Here is a 19,964-nt window from a genome sequence, read left to right as displayed (position 1 = left end):
CCTTTGGGAGATTGCTCTCCACCCTGTTAAAATATATATTTTTTAAACAGTGACTTAGCTTACACAACCTTGTTTCTATGAAGCAAAAGGGCTATTGATTACAATCTGCTGTCCCACATAAACATCAACCTAGGTTTTCTATCTCTGAGGAGTTACAAATGTGTCTATACACTAAAAGTTCTCCGTTTCCCCTACTTGAAACTCCTAGGACTTAAAGCGAGTTCTTACATTTCATGCAGCTAATGTACTAGTAATGTTTGGTTGTTACTCTTAGAAAGGATCATTAAGAAGGAGCAAGATGGTCTAGTATTGTATTATTCCCAGTTGTTCTAACTAAAAACTAATGGGCTCAGAGACAGAATGTAACATTTGGGTAACTAGAATCTTTGCAGCACAGGGCTTTTTTATTGCACATCTTTGGCCTCCTAATGGGAAGCAGTTTAGTGGCTGTGTTTGAGCTCAGGGGCTTCAAAAGAGTGATAACACGGAGTGATAACACGGAGTGATAACACGGAGTGATAACACGGAGGGATAGCACGGAGGGATAGCACGGAGGGATAGCACGGAGGGATAGCACGGAGGGATAGCACGGAGGGATAGCACGGAGGGATAGCACGGAGGGATAGCATGGAGGGATAGAGGGCCTCCCGAGTGGTGCAGCTGTCTAGATTGAAGTGCCACTACAGACCCGGGTTCGATCCCAGGCTGTATCACAACCGGCCGTGACCGGGAGTCCCATGGGGCGGTGCACAATTGGCCCAGCGCTGTTTGGCGCCGTCATGTTTCGGAGGACTCATGACTCAGCCTTTGCCTCCTGAGCCCGTTGGGGAGTTGCAGCGATGAGACAAGATCGTAATTGAAACTGGGAGAAAAAGGGGGTAAACCCCCCCCCAAATAAAAAAAGAGTAGAGGGATAAAATAGAGCGATTGCTGTACAACTGCATATTTCATTTTGCCATTGTTTTCTTTCTGTCACTTTATGCTGTCGGACACAAGGCCTGCATGGTGGAGCAGTTCTCTGAGATAAGAGGTGTTTATCTGCAGCGGTGGTTGGTCGATCGTTTTGATGTAGCGTTATAATGGTGCCTCTTTTGATCAGGACGAGCCACTTTGAGGGGCCTAAGTACATCTAACATGCCCGGGCTTCTATCATCTGGAAGGTATGGCCGTGGCAGATAAGGGAGAAGCCTGCCTCTGTTCTATTCGCCACGGTCTGACTGATACCTTTAACAGAGCTCACGGACGCTGAAAGACTGAAATCACACCTCCGGCGTATGTTGTGCTTCCTGATTCGTTGTTGACCTTTGCGTTTTGAAATCTCCAATCTTTTTCATTTTTTGACTTATTGTTGAGGAAATGAAGAGGAAGAAAGAGAAGGACAGACTGACGTTACCAATAACAAAGCAGGTAGATAGAGCGGGACAGACTGACGTTACCAATAACAAAGCAGGTAGATAGAGCGGGACAGACTGACGTTACCAATAACAAAGCAGGTAGAAAGAGAAGGACAGACTGACGTTACCAATAACAAAGCAGGTAAAAAGAGCGGGACAGACTGACGTTACCAATAACAAAGCAAGTAGAAAGAGCGGGACAGACTGACGTTACCAATAACAAAGCAGGTAGAAAGAGAAGGACAGACTGACATTACCAATAACAAAGCAGGTAGAAAGAGAAGGACAGACTGACGTTACCAATAACAAAGCAGGTAGAAAGAGCGGGACAGACTGACGTTACCAATAACAAAGCAGGTAGAAAGAGAAGGACAGACTGACGTTACCAATAACAAAGCAGGTAGAAAGAGCGGGACAGACTGACGTTACCAATAACAAAGCAGGTAGAAAGAGCGGGACAGACTGACGTTACCAATAACAAAACAGGTAGAAAGAGCGGGACAGACTGACGTTACCAATAACAAAGCAGGTAGAAAGAGCGGGACAGACTGACGTAACCAATAACAAAGCAGGTAGAAAGAGAAGGACAGACTGACATTACCAATAACAAAGCAGGTAGAAAGAGAAGGACAGACTGACGTTACCAATAACAAAGCAGGTAGAAAGAGCGGGACAGACTGACGTTACCAATAACAAAGCAGGTAGAAAGAGCGGGACAGACTGACGTTACCAATAACAAAGCAGGTAGAAAGAGCGGGACAGACTGACGTAACCAATAACAAAGCAGGTAGAAAGAGAAGGACAGACTGACATTACCAATAACAAAGCAGGTAGAAAGAGCGGGACAGACTGACGTTACCAATAACAAAGCAGGTAGAAAGAGCGGGACAGACTGACGTTACCAATAACAAAGCAGGTAGAAAGAGAAGGACAGACTGACATTACCAATAACAAAGCAGGTAGAAAGAGAAGGACAGACTGACATTACCAATAACAAAGCAGGTAGAAAGAGAAGGACAGACTGACGTTACCAATAACAAAGCAGGTAGAAAGAGAAGAACAGACTGACGTTACCAATAACAAAGCAGGTAGAAAGAGAAGGACAGACTGACATTACCAATAACAAAGCAGGTAGAAAGAGAAGGACAGACTGACGTTACCAATAACAAAGCAGGGCGTGATATGTCAGCTTTAATTCACTGTTGTGTTGTGCTCTTCTAAGTTATTACACCGAAGGTTGAAATCATTATCTGATGGGATATTTAAACCACCGTTTTTATTTTATTTTATTGCACCTCATCAGGAATGGGTAATACGTGTAGCTGTGTGTGTGTGTGTGTGTGTGTGTGTCCACCTGAAACATGGTATGTCTTCACTCTTGGCCCTCATCCCTTTTAAGCCAGTATATTCCCCAAAACCAATGGTAGATTGTGGCACTTGGGGTGCTTTAAAACACCCCTCCACTGGTGTTTAAAAAGACAGCCTAATCACCTAAGCCTTAAATTCAATTATTCCAGACGGGAGACATTTTACAATCTCCGATGGCTCCATTGACTTTCAGCAGCAATTTTCTTAGTGGGCTGTTCCGTGCTGTGGCATACAACCAGGGGCTTAGAAACTACTGTATACACATTTTAAAGACTGAAAAAACACACACACTTCTCCGTCCTTCTTCCTCATATCAGATCTAATGCGATTGTGTCTGATGTATCCTCCAGCCTCTCTGTAGAGCTCTGGGATATCACTGCCACCAATCCCCAAGCACACTGGTTTCAGGCTCTGCCTTTGCCTTCGCGGGCAGACGTGCGGGAGACACTTACTGTAAGGAAGAAGTGAAAAATGTCGGCCATGCGTCAGATGAAAATGAATCTGTCGGTGGATGGAAAGTGAAAAAGGACTACAGTAGGTTTTCTCTCTTCTTCCCCTCTTTTTGTGCAAACGTGTGAGGTTTTCACATCGCCATCAATCATCATATGTGCTTCGGTTTGACCTTCCCCAGGATATTCTGTGGATGCGATTGATTCCAACACCTCACTCCCCAAAGCGGGACGCTCCTCCCGTCTGCCTTTCCCTCAGAACTGTCATTTGTGTCACACTTATTTAGGTCCTCTGGCTCTCTCGTCCTTCCTCCCTCTAATTCTCACTCTGTACCTATTTCTCCATATCCCTCTTGGCATCTCCCTCACCTCTCCCTCTTTCCCTTCCTCTCCTCCTCGGGAATTGTCTAATTGACCCCATTGTACTCCGGAGCATTGGTGGCCATTTTGTTTTTCCTACTCAATGAGACACTATTTATAGACTGAGAAGCTATGTGCTTGCTTGTCCATTGTCGGCTCTCCGCTCCTACAGTAGCTCTCAGATTCACCAGATGGTAATGGCTGTGCCGGGGAACGTTCTGGAGTGGGCCCTCAAGCAGGGAGATGGAGAACAAGCTGCTTGACTTAAAGATGCCGTCTTAAAGTTTCTCTTTAGCTAATTCTTCTAAAGGCAGTCTACGGGCCTCCTTAGAGCAACATACTGATTATTGAAGTTATTATTATTGCAGTCTTTGGACCTCCTCTTTAGTTTGTAACCTAACCAGTGAGCATCCATTTTGTTTTGTGCCATAATGGAAAAAGTATAACACTATAATATGTACTTCTGTGGTTGAGTGTAAATGTATGGATAAGGAAGTCTGGAGTAAAATGATGAATTGTTAGTTTAATGCATGGGTGATTGTGTGAGTCTTGGGCTCTACACAGTGGAGAGGAGTCCATTGATAATGGCAAAACCAGCTGTGGACTTCGAAGAAGCGATACATCATAATCATACACTTACAGGACAGCATGTGAATCCAAGGGATATTTATTGTGCAGTGATCAGAGTGTGGGGTTGGTTTGCTCCGATTGGATTTTGTTTAGTTGTTTCAGAATGAATCTTATATCTCTGTGTGTGTGTGGTATTGTATTGCCCAATGGCTGAGGAGAAAGAGTGTTGTTGCCCTAACCCAGGCTGACAAGGTGTGAACCAAAAGGTTCACTCCACAGCAATGCACCAGCTGAACCCATAAGAACACAAAAAGACACACACACACACACACACCATGGCAGCCTGACATGACTTCACCTCAAAAAGTTAACCAAAGAAGACTTTCTGCAATGTTGCTGTGTGTGTGTTCACACTATGCTAGGGAGGAATCAATATTTCACCTGTCGTAATGTTGCAGCGCCCCCAAAAGAAACTGTTGTGTGATCTGACATTGGTGTGTTGTTTTTCCCCATGCCAGGGGGAACACTGAGCACTAGCTTCTCATCAGATCTCCTGAAAGTGAGTAAATCAATATATTTTTCTACCTCTCCATATCACAGGTGTATTGTACATTACCAACATTGTGCTGGTGCTGTACGGTACCGCCAGAGCTTTGCTGTAGAAATAGAGGTTGAGCTGTGTGTGTGTGTGTGTGTGTGTCCAACATCCCCATCAGCAAAGAGGCAAGCCGACTGAGCTCGCTCTGACCGGGGCTACGCCGGTGCATTGAATTGTGGGATAATGGCACCGTGGGGTAGAGCGGCTGTAGTGAGGCTGACTCCAGTGGTGTCACGGTAACAGCTCTGACAGTGTCTGTGGTAACAGTCCCTAAGTGTGATCATGACTGACAATCCCCTGGGGCTCTGACGCCGTTCACGCTCTCTTTCTTGTGTGTGCTTTTCGTTCATACTCACTCTTGTTGCTTTTGTTGTTGCTTTTAGTTCAGTATTTGAATGCGTTGCCGTCTTTGTAAAGCTGTAGTTTTCTGACTTTTTTTACCTCAGGAGAAGATCTTTGAGGCTTTGTCACAGCGATCCACCTTTTGTAGGTCCTCGTTCGTTACAGTATGTTAGCATTTTGGGCTAACGTTAGCTCTCCATTAACTTGTGTTCATTCCTACCTCAAGTGGCAGATGGATGAGGTTTAAAAATGTGGGCTCCATTGCACTAGGCAAGCTGAGGTATTTTAAACAATTGTTAATGTTTGAACCCTTGTGAGTACATAATCATCTCTTCACCTCATCCATTTTACATAACACTTATGACAACAATAATCAGCTCGCGTCCCTGGCCTCGACCTACCCAGAATGCATCCTCTTAGTAGATGCCAACCACTCTAAGGCGAAGAGGGAAGGGTGGTGAAGTGCTACCTGTGTCACTGAGAAGTGGAGACAGTAATTACAGCTGTTTGTGGGACTTACAGTACGACGACAGAGGGGCCTTGGTTAACTAGAGCCGGGGTTAAGAAGCAGACACCGGGCTGTAATTGTAATCTCATGTAGGATTGTTATTCATAGAGCACACACACACACACACACACACACACACACACACACACACACACACACACACACACACACACACACACACACACACACACACACACACACACACACACACACACACACACACACACACACACACACACACACACACACAGAGTGAGAGGGAGGCATTATACGATCACGTCAACCCCACTTTGATCCGCGGCGTCAAATATTGTTCCAGCCCACACAGTCACAGACAGACGTGCATCATCGCCTGTCAATCTGAATCAACGGTGGGAATTAAGAGCGTTCGGGATCAGGATGGAGGAAGATAGAAACACTCTGTGGCCATGGTGACAAAGCATCTGCTGTTGTGGTTGTCACTGGCTGTTGGCTCTCTCTCTCTCTAGTGTGTGTGTGTGTGTGTGTGTGTGTGTGTGTGTGTGTGTGTGTGTGTGTGTGTGTGTGACAAAGATTGTGATATTCATAGAAAAATCGAAATAATACATACAATAAACATCCTCTTCAATAATATCCTCATGTCCTTTTATATCCTCATAAAGTGCAATATGCATGCTGTACATTAATACCAGTGTAAAGTACTTAAGTAGTACTTTCAAGTTTTTTTATTTAAGTAGTTTTTGGGGGTATCTGTAATGTACTATTTATATTTTTGAGAACTTTTACTTTTACTTCACTACAGCTCTGAAGAAAATTATGTACGTTTTACTCCAAAGATTTTCCCTAACACCCAAAAGTACATTTTAATAAAATAAATAAATAAAGGTGAAATATATTTTAAAAAATTAAGTCTGCACATCTATCACTCCAGTATTAATTCTCAATTGTAATTATTTTTGCCTCTATGGCCTATTTACTGCCTACCTTCCTACTGTTCTACATCTGCACACACTGTACATATATTTTTCTATTTTTCTTTTCTTTTGTGTTATTGACTGTACGTTTGTTTATGTGCAACTCTGTGTTGTTATTTTTGTCGCAGTTGTAAATGACAACTTGTTCTCAACTGGCCTAGCTGGTTAAATAAAGGTGAAATAAACATTTTGAATGCTTAGCAGGACAGGAAAATGGTCCGATTCACACATTTATCAAGAGAACATCCCTGGTCATCTCTACTGCCTCTGATCTGGCGAAGTCACTAAACACACATGCTTCGTTTGTAAATCATGTCTGAGTGTTGGAGTGCGCCCCTGACTATACATAAATGTAAAAAACAAGAAAATGGTGCCGTTTGGTTTGCTTAATATATGGAATTTTAAATTATTTATACTATTACTTGTACTTTTGATACTTAAGTATATTTCAAACCAAATACTTTTAGACTTTTACTCAAATAGTATTTTACTGGGTGACTTTCACTTTTACTTCAGTCATTTTCTATTAAGGAACAGTGCCTTCGGAAAGTAATCAGACCGCTTTACTTTTTCCACATTTTGTTAAGTTACAGCCTTATTCTAAAAAAAAGTTTTTTTTTTCATCCTCAGCAATTTTCACACAATAACCCATAATGACAAAGCAAAAACTGTTGTTTAGAAATGTTTATTAAAAATAACGAAAATATCACATTTACATAAGTATTCAGACCCTTTAGCAGCGATTACAGCCTCGAGTCTTCTTGGGTATGATTCTACAAGCTTGGAATACCTGTATTTGGGGAGTTTCTCCCATTCTTCTCTGCAGATCCTCTCAAGCTCTGTCAGCTTGGATGGGGAATGTTGCTGCACAGCTATTTTCAGGTCTCTCCAGAGATGTTTGATTGGGTTCAAGTCAGGACTTTGGCTGGACCACTCAAGGACATTCAGAGACTTGTCCCGAAGCCACTCCTGCGTTGTCTTGGCTGTGTGCTTAGGGTCATTCTCCTGTTGGAAGGTGCACCTTCACCCCAGTCTGAGGTCCTGAGCACTCTGAAGCAGGTTTTCATCAAGGATCTCTGTGTACTTTGCTCCGTTTATCTTTCCCTCGATCCTGACTAGTCTCCTAGTCCCTGCTGTTGAAAACATCCCCACAGCATGATGCTGCCACCACCATGCTTCACCGTAGGGATGGTGCCAGGTTTCCTCCAGACGTGATGCTTGGCATTCAAGCCAAAGAGATCAATCTTGGTTTCATCAGACCAGAGAATCTTGTTTCTCATGGTCTGACAGTCCTTTAGATGCCTTTTGGCAAACTTCGTGCAGGCTGTCATATGCCTTTTACTGAGGAGTGGCTTCCGTCTGGCCACTCTACCATAAAGGCCTGATTGGTGGAGTGCTGCAGAGATGGTTGTCCTTCAGGACGGTTTTCCCGTCTCCACAGAAGAATTCTGGAGTTCTGTCAGAGTGACTATCGGGTTCTTGGTCACCTCCCTGACCAAAGCCCTTCTACCCTGATTGCACAGTTTGGCCGGATTGCCAGCTCTAGGAAGAGTCTTAGTGGCTCCAAATTTCTTCCATTTAAGAATGATGGAGGCCACTGTGTTCTTGGGGACCTTCAATGCTGCAGAAATTTTTTGGTACCCTTCTCCAGATCTGTGCCTCGACACAATCCTGTCTCAGAGCTCTTCGGACAATTACTTAGACCTCATGGCTTGGTTTTTGCTCTGACATGCACCGTCAACTGTGGGACCGTATATAGACAGGTGTGTGCCTTTCCAAATCATGTCCAATCAATTGAATTTACCACAGGTGGACTCAAGTTGTATAAACATCTCAAGGATGATCAATGGAAACAGGATGCACCTGAGCTTCATTTCGAGTCTCATAGCAAAGGGACTGAATACTAATGTTTTTTATTTGTAATACTTTTGCAAAGATTTCTAAAAACCTGTTTTTGCTTTGTCATTATGGGTGTGTAGATTGATGAGGAAAATGTTTTATTTAATCCATTTTTGAATAAGGCTGTAACGTAACAAAATGTGGAAAAAGTGAAGGGGTCTGAATACTTTCTGAATGCTCTATCTTTACTTTTACTCAAGTATGACAATTGGGTACTTTTTCCACCACTGATTAATACATATCCTAAATATGCCTTTGTTCGGAATTCCAAGTGTCCTATAGGTAGCACCTATATGGAAGTAATCCTGTGAATTCCATCTATCACATCTGAATCCTTCCTGTGAGGAAATCTTCATTCTTCAATCTTCATAATTACAAAGCCACTTTGATCTTTCCAAGGTGTAGCTTCCCCATCGAAACGTGGTGAGAGGAGAGCCTCTCTCTTCCTAGTTATCGACTGTATCTCTCTCTCTGTCTCTCTCTCTCTCTCTCTCTCTCTCTCTGTCTCTCTTTTCTGCTCTTATTCTACTGCATCCTTCCTGTCTATGTGTCCAGTAGTGATAACTCCTTGGCTCTGCTCTTTGATTTGCCCTCTTTTCTGGCATTTGGATGGAAATGTGCGAGTGTGGAAGTGTAGAAGCGCCAAATCACCCCTCTCGCCATTTCTACTTGACATTTGCTTGAGATTTCATGCTATTTGGATGCATGGTCTCTTTTTCTCTCTATCTCTCTTTTTGACTCACTCTCTTGCTCTTTCTCTCTCCGTCTCTCTCCCTCCGTGTCTTTCTTTCTTTCTGTCAGTCGGGTTTCTCTTTATGTCAATGAGTATTCTATTTTCTCTCTCTGTAACGATAGTGTGCCAATTGCCCCAAGGAGCTCCTTCCTGTAGAACACGTGTCAAACTCATTCCACGGAGGGCCGATTGCCACTAATTAGTTTGGAACTCCCCTCACCTGGTTGTCTAGGTCTTAATTGAAAGGAGAAAAGTAAATCCAGCAGAGACTAGGCCCTCCACGGAATGAGTTTGACACCAATGCTGTAGAACCATATGAGCTCACAGCCACTTCCTTGTGTGGTGCTTCTGGAAGAGTCAAAGGACCAGGTAGCCTCCTGTGGAGAAAGTCTTTAATTCAAAGTCCCAAACCAATAAACCCAATATAAAGGACCTGATTTTAATACACCTCTTAATGAAGACTCTTCATGTTAATAGCGGCATCATTTAACCAGCCCGGGAAGAAAACTAAGTTAGAGAAAAAAATAACCATCACACTTTATTTTCCTCAACATAGTTTGCTTGTGAGAGCATCTCCCATCTCCCTAAATAACCCCTCCTCCCGCTCCCCTGCTGCGAAGCAGTTCAGGGAAGCGCTCTGCGTCGACAAGTTAATAATATATTGCAATTTGTTAATTAAGGGCGAAATGTCTTGTGCTTTCCCAATACAAATGAATCATTGAAATGAACAGAGAGAGGGGGCCTCGTCTGTACCATAATGACATAAAAGAGGCATGCTGTTTGATGGGCTGTTCAGGGGAGACTAACCGGTGCCTGTGAGGAGAGGAAATCAATAAAGGTTGGGTGGGGAGTGCTCAGGTCTTCTGACGGGGAGGAGAGCTTCCTCTCTGTGTGTGTGTGTGTGTGTGTGTGTGTGTGTGTGTGTGTGTGTGTGTGTGTGTGTGTGTGTGTGTGTGTGTGTGTGTGTGTCGGTTCTCTGTCTGTCTGTCTATCTCGCTGTCTCCCGAAAGCATCCTTTCAACAGTGAAGACGCAGCAGTGCCCAGGTTCATTTTCACTCTTTTACCCTGTCCGTCTCTCCCTTCTTCCCTCCTCTGCCTCCTTGCTCTTCCCTTCCTACATCTCTTTCTCTTCATCTCTCTCTTTTCATCCCACTGTCAATGTGACATTGTTTATTACGACCCACCTGGCTGAGAGAGAGGACTGTGTCTGAAGAGCTTTTAGTTATGGTGTTGTGTTCTGAGGTACTGTTGTCTGTACTGTGTACCATAGTGTGGTGCTGTGCTGACGAAAACCCCAAAGACAAACGAGCCCAATCCTCAGTCATTACCTTTCTTCATTGTATTGCGTCTCTAATAATTGAATTTAAAATGTCGTTCTTTATTATTTGTTTTCCCTCTCAACCACTGTTTGATTAATATATTTATTTATTTGAGGAAAGAGAGAAAGAGGAGGATAGAGGGATAGAGAGAGGTTCAAAGATGGAGGGATGCGGGTGGCTCGCTGGGTAGAGCAGCGGGAGGCGAAGCTCAGAGCCTGCAGCTAGAGGGAGGCTGATAAAGACTTACTCAAAGCAAATCTTTGTCCTCCACCAACTTTGGGCCTTGGCTCAATATGAAAGCAGGCAGGAGCCATTTCATGGGAGAAATACTAATGACGGTGTCAAGAGAGGGAGATGCATTTGAGAAGGCTTATAGAGAAAATGGATACTCTAGTTGCATTCCGATTCTCTACCCTTCACCCAGAAGTGTACACTCGTTCACGCCCCCGCATGCAAGCATGTCTGAAGGGCGTTTTCTTTTCTATTTGGTAAAAGGTTAGAAAATGGAGCTTCAGACAGTCTTGAAAGTCAGGGTGGACTTACACCATCAGACCTGCGTTCAAATACTAAAGCTTTTTTACTGCCAGATGGGCGGGGTTTGCACTTTTGGAACTATTCCATTGGTTCCAATGCTCCAGGCAAGCTCAATCACTTGCAGCTATTTAAAAGAATACTCATTCTATGTCAACCTAGGTCTGACAGCCATAGAGAATAAGCCTCTTTGCACTTTCTCTCAACAAAAGGCAAGGCAAGGGCCAAAAGCTAATTATTACAAGGCACACAAGTTCATTAGTCTTTTAAAGCAGTCAAAAACGCCAAAAAACTCTTCTTGAGGGGATCCTAATTTAATTAAATCGCGAGACTGGACAAGCTGTATTGATTACACAAGTGATGTTCCCACTGGCATCGCTTTCTCATTTAAACGGTGGCCTGCCATTCATTTAAACCTTTCCCATTTGTCATTGTGAATGGCTTTTTTTTGTCTTCTGCTTTATTAAAGATGCTTATTCTGTTCGCGCTTCACCTATTCACACCGAGCTGTGAGTTGACTCAAAAGTGTGTGTGAATAGCACATGTAAACAGGGCTAGAAAGATACCCATATTTCTTCATTATGATATGTTCACTGGGTATATTCTGCACAGATAGTTCCTCTGACCCAACATACTCTCCTAGACTCAGGCCTAAGCACTGCACAAAAGCCCTCCCTCCCTCTCCCCCTTTTTCTTTCCATTCCAAACTTTTTGTAGCGAGTCATTCTGTTGGCATTGTAGCAGAAGCAGCGGTCGCCCTCCCGGTGGCATCTCATTGGCTCGCTCTCCAGGGGCCCAGCAGTCGAGCGGCATCTCATTGGCTCTCTCTCCGGGCACACAGCGGCCCCCCAATTTTCTCTTTTCATTGTTTCCTCTCCTTCAAAGACGCAGCCCCCGCGAATGCTAACTTTTCTGCCTGCCAAACCCAACCTCCTGGGGTGATGTTAGCGCGCTACGCTAGCTGCTACACTAGCTACTCCCAGCTAGCCCCAGTGGTGGCTACTCACTGTTGAATGTTAGTGTTTCCCCCTCCCTCCAACTCAACTCAACTGAACTCTAGCCCCCTGCCGCGATGCAAAGGCCTGGGTGACACAGTACGCTTCAGAGGGTTGACACTTTGATACACGCTGTCGAGCTGCTGAGGTTTGCTCCACAGAGCAGTACAAGGACAGTGGGCAGGCACAGTCTGGAGTGGATTGTGTGTACACACTATGCATGCACTTAGACACACATACAAACCCACACAGAGAGGCGCAGCATGCAGCATGGATTACAGTGTGTCGGTGCTTTTGGACAGACTACCTTTACTATGCAGATCATATGGATAGCATATTGATCCCATACTGTACTGTTTCTTTTTTTAAAATGAGATGTTATTGGTTTATGGAAACATGAACATTATGAGTTGACAGGCAGCGATGTTTTCCACATCATCTCTCGGTGTTGGGTGTTTCACTTAACCCTTGAATTAACCGTAATGTTTCTAATAAGTTCATCTCTGGCCACTTCATCAAAAAACCTGTAATTATGGTAACGACAACATAGCAAACGTACCACCTTTCCCTCTGACAAAGACGTAAACATCCTAATAGACTTCCAGTGGCTGATATCGTTACTAACCTCGCCATGTCCATCTTACCTAGAAGTAAACCTCCTAATATAATACACTGGCAGACAGCTAAAATCAGTGGAATATAATGCTAAACCTGTACTTATGGTACAACAAACATAGCCAACCTCAACCTCCTGTCCTTTCTTTTGACAAAGACATAAACCTGTCAGGAAGCTAATTCAGCTGACTCTAATTCTCCTCTGTGCTCTGTGGTTTGTTTAATGCCAGCCCAAATCAATGCTATTGATCCAGCCCAGCCTTTCTTTATCATATGCAGTGTTTACATATTGCCAATTAGATGGCCGTTTGTCATAAATTGACAGCCACAGTAATGATAGCTCTGTGTCATATTTTTACAGGGCCATTGATTAAAACATTACCACCCTTAATTGAGTATAGGGATCGATCGGTGGAACTGCACTGTGCCCGTACGCACATATATATACACACACACACACACACACACACACACACACACACACACACACACACACACACACACACACACACACACACACACACACACACACACACACACACACACACACACACACACACACCAACTGTATGTGGTGCCACAGGTCACTGGTGTTATTCCATGAAAAAGTACCTGTCCTTTCTGGAGTCTTGAGGTGTAGCTCATGCGTATTGACGCCGACGAAATCTAGGCCTGACACAGGAAGGGCATGTAAATATCAGCTAGAGATGCTGTAAATCCTTGACAGCAACACACGAAAGCTACAATGAGTGAGGCGACAGTGTATATACACAGTCAGTATGCTAATGTTTGCTAGCTGTCAAGGTCATGGACTTGGGTTGCTCAGTGTTTATCCTGACTGCTTCATGACCTGAACCAGGGAGAACTCTGGGGCCTAGTTGTACTGTAGGCGACAGGTGGGTTCAGTCAAGTCATGGGGTCAGGACAAACTACTGGCCCTGGTCATAGGACATGGTGGATGTCTTAAAACTACTCACTCTAGTCATAGGACATGGTTGATTTTATATAGATGTTTTTATTTAACCTTTATTGAACTAGGCAAGTCAGTTAAGAACAAATTCATATTTACAATGACGGCCTACCCCGGCAAAACCCTAACCCGGACGCCGCTGGGCCAATTGTGACAGATACAGCATGATATCAAACCATGGTCTGTAGTGATGCCTCTAGCACTGAGATGCAGTGCCTTAGACCGCATCTCAGTGCTAGAGGCGTCACTACAGACCATGGTTTGATTCCAGGGTCTTTAAACTACTGGCTCTATTCATAGGACAGTTTCTGTGGAAAGAGGAAAGGTGTTACCGGGCAGGCCAGGAACAGAGGCAATGCCACATGGCGACCAGTGACTCACCACTCACCGGCTTAACCAACGGCAGTTCCCCGCTCACTGTGGGCAGCCAATTAGAGCCAGCAAGGTTCCGGGGACCACCTGCAGCTTTTATAGCTACCTTTCAATTAGGAGCTGATTAAGAACGCCAATAAGAACCCCACAATCCAACTTCCCCAACCTCTGTGTATGCATAACGACCAGCCATTAAACTATAAGGGGAGCTGGGGCTGTGACTAGGGATACGTATGTATGCTGAGCCTGGCAGGGGCCACCTCACCCATGTCTGCCCTGGGCCGTCTCTGAACACATTACATTAAGAAGGACTGTGTGCTTCCCGGGCCTCTCACCTCTCCTCTCCCGCACACTGACCACGACAGATGATGCAGTTACAGGGTGTTTAGGGAAACTGTGAGAGTTAATGGGCGGAGTGTGGGTGGGTGTGCATGTTTAGTGATTTTTTCTATACTTACACATACAGTAGTCTCTGTTTCACAACACTCCACTCCATATGTGACGTTTGGTAAGAAAATGAGATGGAGGCAAATATTACCACATCAAAATATTCTTAGTGAGTGCAATACAGCTCCTTGGTTAAACAGCTTTCAGAAAGGGAAAAATACTTTTAGCTTTTCAGACTAACAAGATACTGTATGTATTGCTTGTTAAAAGGTATTTTCACTGGCTTCCTGTATGCACTTTGTTCGCCGTTCGTTTCTGTGTTGTATGCCCATATTCATTGTGCTATTCCTCTTCTTTTGTGAACTCTCTTCCTACAATAGTAAACAATGGTACCCGCACACTTGAAATAATATGGTTTTCTATAACGCAATCTCCCATGTTTACCCTCATTATTGAGTTTACTCTGCACCTGGGACTAAAAGCACAGTACATATGTCTTCTAATAAATGTAACAAACAGTATGTCGGCAGACACAGAATAATAAGGACATTGCAGAGCTCTATTGCTAGCTACCCCATCTACCTTCTCCTGCGATACACGGTTCACATTAGTAACACAACAAAACAAGTCCATATCTGTATCTCCATTATACGACAGGTGTTATAGATAATAGGAGCCGCTCTATACACTTTCTAAGGACCAAATACTGATATTCACTGAACTCAACAGAACTGAATTAGTACCACGTTTGATCTTGTCTGTGTATATACTCCAGATATACTAGGATTATATGTTGGGTATATGTTAGAGTTGCAGAGAGATTTCAAGTGCTAATACCCGTGCTTATTAGTTGAACATCCATCAGTCTGATATGAGCCCAGATCTATCATCTGGTCGTTACAACTAATTGTAATGGAGAAATTGCAGGCGCTGGGATAATTGTAAACAATTACGCAATTTGTGATGGAAAGGAAATTACTTCTTGGAATACATACGTGCAGAAGATGATACATGTTTTTGGTAACACTACCTATAAATATCCTCTTCATAATGCGCTCTAAGTGTGCTTATTATGGTACACTTATAGTGCATCATAACAATTGCTATATATATATATATATATATTGTTATTTGGATGTTTGTACGTTCAACTCCCACTTTAGAAAGTATATTAATATTATTTCAAGACTATCGCCCCGTAGCACTCACATCTGTAGCCTTGAAATGCTTTGAAAGGCTGGTCATGGCTCACATTACCACCATCATCCCAGACACCCTGGGCCCACTCCAATTTGCATACCGCCCCAACAGATCCACAGATGACGCAATCTCTATTGCACTATATACTGCCCTCTCCCACCTGGACAAGAGGAACACCTATGTGAGAATGCTGTTGATTGACTACAGCTCAGCGTTCAACACAATAGTGCCCACAAAGTGCATAACTACGCTACGGACCAGGGGACTAAACATCTCCCTCTGCAACTGGATCCTGGATCTCCTGATGGGCCGCCCCCAGGTGGTGAGGGTAGGCAACAACACATCCGCCACGCTGACCCTCAACACTGGGGCCCCTCAGGTGTGTGCTTAGTCCCCTCCTGTACTCCCTGTTCACCCACGACTCCAACACCATCATTAAGTTTGCTGACCACACAACGGCGGTAAGCCTGATCGCCGCCGCCGATGAGACAGCCTATAGGGAGGAGGTGAGAGACCTGGCGGGGTGATGCCAGGACAACAGCCTCTCTCTCAACGTGATCAAGACAAAGGAGCTGATCGTGGACTACAGGAAACGGAGGGCCGAGCACTCCCCCATTTCACATCAATGGGGCTGTAGTGGAGCGGGTCAAAAGCTTCAAGCTCCTCGATGTCCACATCACTGAGGATCTATCATGGTGCCCACACACCAACACAGTCGTGAAGAGGTCACTACAACACCTCTTCCCCCTCAGATTTGGCATGGGTCCTCAGATCCTCCAAAAAGTTATACAGCTGCACCAATGAGAGCCCCTTGACTGGCTACATCACCGCTTGCTATTTCAACTGCTTAGCATCCGACCGTAAGGCGCTACTGAGGGTAGTGCTTCCGGCCAGTACATCACTGGAGCTGAGCTCCCTGCCATCCAGGACCTCTGTACCAGGCGGCGTCAGATGAAGGCCCTAACAATTGTCAGACTCCAGCCACCCGAGTCATACTGTTCATTCTGCTACTGCACGGCAAGTTTGAAACCAACATGACCCTGAACAGCTTTACCCCCCCCCCCCAAGTCATAAGACTGATAAATAGTTAGTCCGGGTAACTATTTAACTATCTGCATTGACCCTTTTTGCACTAACTTTTTTGACTCATCACATACACTGCTGCTACTGTTTTATCTATCCTGTTGCCTAGTCACTTTATTCCTAGTTATATGTACAGTACATACAGTATCTACCTCAATTACCCCTGCATATCTCCTCGGTGCTTGTACACCGTGTATATAGCGAAGTTAACGTTACTCATTTTGTATTTATTATTACGTGTTATATCTCTCTCTCCATTGATGGGAAGGGCACATAAGTAAGCATTTGACTTTTAGTCTACAACTCTTTTTTGCGAAACATGTGACAAATAACGTTAGATTTGATTATGATTATTGATGCCTAGTGAGTACAGTGCAGTTAGGAGTGAGGAATGGGTGTAACATGTACATTTTTTATTTATTCAATCAAAAAGGACATCACAGAGACCTCCTATGATTTACATCACTGTGATAGATTCAAAGGCTGTGTGTTTTTTCAATTTTCGCCTAAAATATCATACCCAAATCTAACTGCCTGTAGATCAGGCCCTGAAGCAAGGATATGCATATTCTTGGTACCATTTTAAAGGAAATCTTTTGAAGTTTGTGGAAATGTGAATTGAATGTAGGAGAATATAACACAGTAGATCTGGTAAAAGGAAATACAAAGATTTTTTTTTTTTTCTGCCACCATCTTTGAAATGCAACAGAAAGGTCCCACATCTAGCCATCACTCTGGTAATTACAATGGTGTCCACAAGATAGCAGCGGTGCATGTGCAAAGTTTCAGATGAATAACTTGAAGTATGAGCAAACTACATGACATTTAGTGTGAAGTCACCCAGGTACATTTGGGCAAATCGTGAAGGAGACATTTACATTCACATTACATTCTTCTGCTAGAATATCGTCAAATCTGTATACTTGGACTTTGATTTTACTTTCCCAGTATTAGTAGCCATATTATAACTTCAACATTTGCAAAAGACCCAGTTTTCATAACTTCATAACTCTCCATATTCTTATAATTTTTGTCCAAAAGGAAAGGCTTGGTGTTGCACAAGGTTAGCAGCTACATTTTGCGACAGATACGGGGTTTCATCTCATTGGCTATCTAGCTAGTTTTATTTGACCCCGATTGGTGCTTATTTGACAAAGTTACAGTCCAGCAAGTGAAGACCGCCCGCGTCATCGGCGTGCCATGAAGGCGTCACCCCTAATGATATTGTGAAGTCTGGTTACGTTCTAGGATCTCTGAGGAATAAATACGAACGTGATTTGACTGGTTGAAACAACATTTAGGGTTAGATTTTCACAGATTCCTTTCTTTGCAAATTGAACGAGTGGAAATACAAAATCGATCGTGCATGCTTTATGGACATTTTTTAGGATATGAAAAAGGATTTTATCTAACAAAACGACACTTCATGTTATCTCTGGGACCATTTGGATGATAAATCAGAGCAAGATTTCAGAATGTAAGAGCACATTTCACCTTCAGAGGTGAATTTATCAAACCTATCGCATTGAAAAAAGTGTTTTGTTGTTAGGAGCTCTCCTCAAACAAAAGCATTACATTTTTTGCAGTAATAGCTACTGTTAATTGGACAGTGCAGTTATATTAACAAGAATTTAAGCTTTCAGCTGACATTTGTTGTTTCTCTAAAATCTGTGATCGTGACACAAGGCGCTAAATAATTTACAACTGACCCATTGAAGGGACAAATATCCCTATTAATAAAGACACAAAATCAGAGAGATCTTTTTGTCGCTTTATTGGTAGACATTTTCCTCTATGGAAGACGTTAGTGTCAATACCCCATCACCACTATCAGAGTTCATCTCAAGATCTTATACTGTGCATACAGTAAAACTATTTAACAGTAACTACAATACCCTGTATAACAATCAGTGGTGTAAAGTACTTAAGTAAAAATACCTTAAAGTACTACTTAAGTGTTTTTGGGGGGGGTAGCTGTACTTTACTATTTATATTTTTGACAACTTTTACTTTTCCCTCGCACCCAAAAGTACTCATTACATTTTGACAGGAAAATTGTCAAATTCCCACACTTATCAAAAGAACATCCCTGGTCATCTCCTGCCTCTGATCTGGCAGACTCACTAAACACACATGCTTCATTTGTAAATGATGTCTGAGTGTCGGAGTGCGCTATTTTACAGGGTGACTTTCGCTTTTACTTAAATCATTTTCTAGTACTTTTACTTGAGTATGACAATTGAGTAATTTTTCCACCACTGATAACAAGGACTACCATACGAATACATACAGATAGAGATTAGTTACTGGATTGTTTATTCTCGAGGTGTGGAAGGATAATGGGGCTCAAAATCTGGCAACCCCTATTGGTTTCCCACCAGCAATCCACTCCACAAGTCTTCGCCCTCATTAAACCTCTAGACAAAGCCAAGCCATGCCGTTTCATTTCAACCATTCACCTCCTATTTGTCTTCTTACCAAATGCGAGAACAGGAGTCGTTGTTGCCATTTGATTGGGGCTCATGCAGACTGCGCCCAATTTCTTTAATTACACTGTTATACCCTGCAGAAACTTTTTTTTTTTTTTGGTTCTCTTGTTTTTAGTGTCTCGGTTTTTTTCTCTCTCTCTGTTGCTTATTTTCTTCTCCTTCCCTCCCTCCTCCTCATTCTCCCTCCCTTTTAAAGAAAAATATATATTTGGTTATGGTGTCCCGGTGAGATGAAAGTGTAATTATCTGTTCACACACACACACACACACACATATATGAAAAGAGAGGGTCTTAATTAGGGTCCTACCAGATCTGTGAGAGGGGAATGTTCTCTGTCTGTCTCTGTGTCTGGTTAGACTGCATGGTGATGGACCAAACCCCACGTTGCCTTAGAGACCAGGGAGAAGAGAAGGATGGGGCGGGGAGAGAGAGAGGGGGAGGCGGAGGGGGTTGTGTAAAAACCAAAAACCAAAATATAATAATGGGGTTGTGGTGTATGCAGATGCCAGCCCTGCATTGGCAAAGGTGTGTGTGTGTGTGTGTGTGTGTGTGTGTGTGTGTGTGTGTGTGTGTGTGTGTGTGTGTGTGTGTGTGTGTGAGAGAGAGGGGGGCACAGCCCAGCACCAGGGGCCCTGTGATTACTACACGGAACACATCCCTTGCTTACCACCACCAACACAACGCCCGTTTAATGTTCAGGCCTCCTCTATACTTCAGCTGTGTACATCACCCCAAGCCCTACACATCAGCCGTAGCCCAATGACTCTGTCTAAGCTCCACCTATAAACACAAGCCTCAGCTCTATGCATTAGTCCCAATTACTCCCA

The 19,964-nt window shown here is 43.6% G+C and overlaps 1 protein-coding gene across 1 annotated transcript in view; it reads left to right on the top strand.

Annotated features, from left to right (window-relative positions):
* LOC129841361 (teneurin-3-like) overlaps positions 1–19,964 on the top strand; it is a 527,857-nt gene that overhangs the window by 142,728 nt on the left and 365,165 nt on the right. The window contains exon 3 of the mRNA XM_055909600.1: positions 4,660–4,700. The gene's annotated coding sequence lies outside the window, so the exon portion shown is untranslated. The remainder of the gene's footprint in view (positions 1–4,659; positions 4,701–19,964) is intronic.

This window comes from Salvelinus fontinalis, chromosome 42 (assembly GCF_029448725.1).
Source record: "Salvelinus fontinalis isolate EN_2023a chromosome 42, ASM2944872v1, whole genome shotgun sequence".
NCBI lineage: Eukaryota > Metazoa > Chordata > Actinopteri > Salmoniformes > Salmonidae > Salvelinus > Salvelinus fontinalis.
The sequence above is the reverse complement of the archived record's forward strand: the minus strand, read 5'-3'. Positions and strand labels throughout refer to the sequence as shown.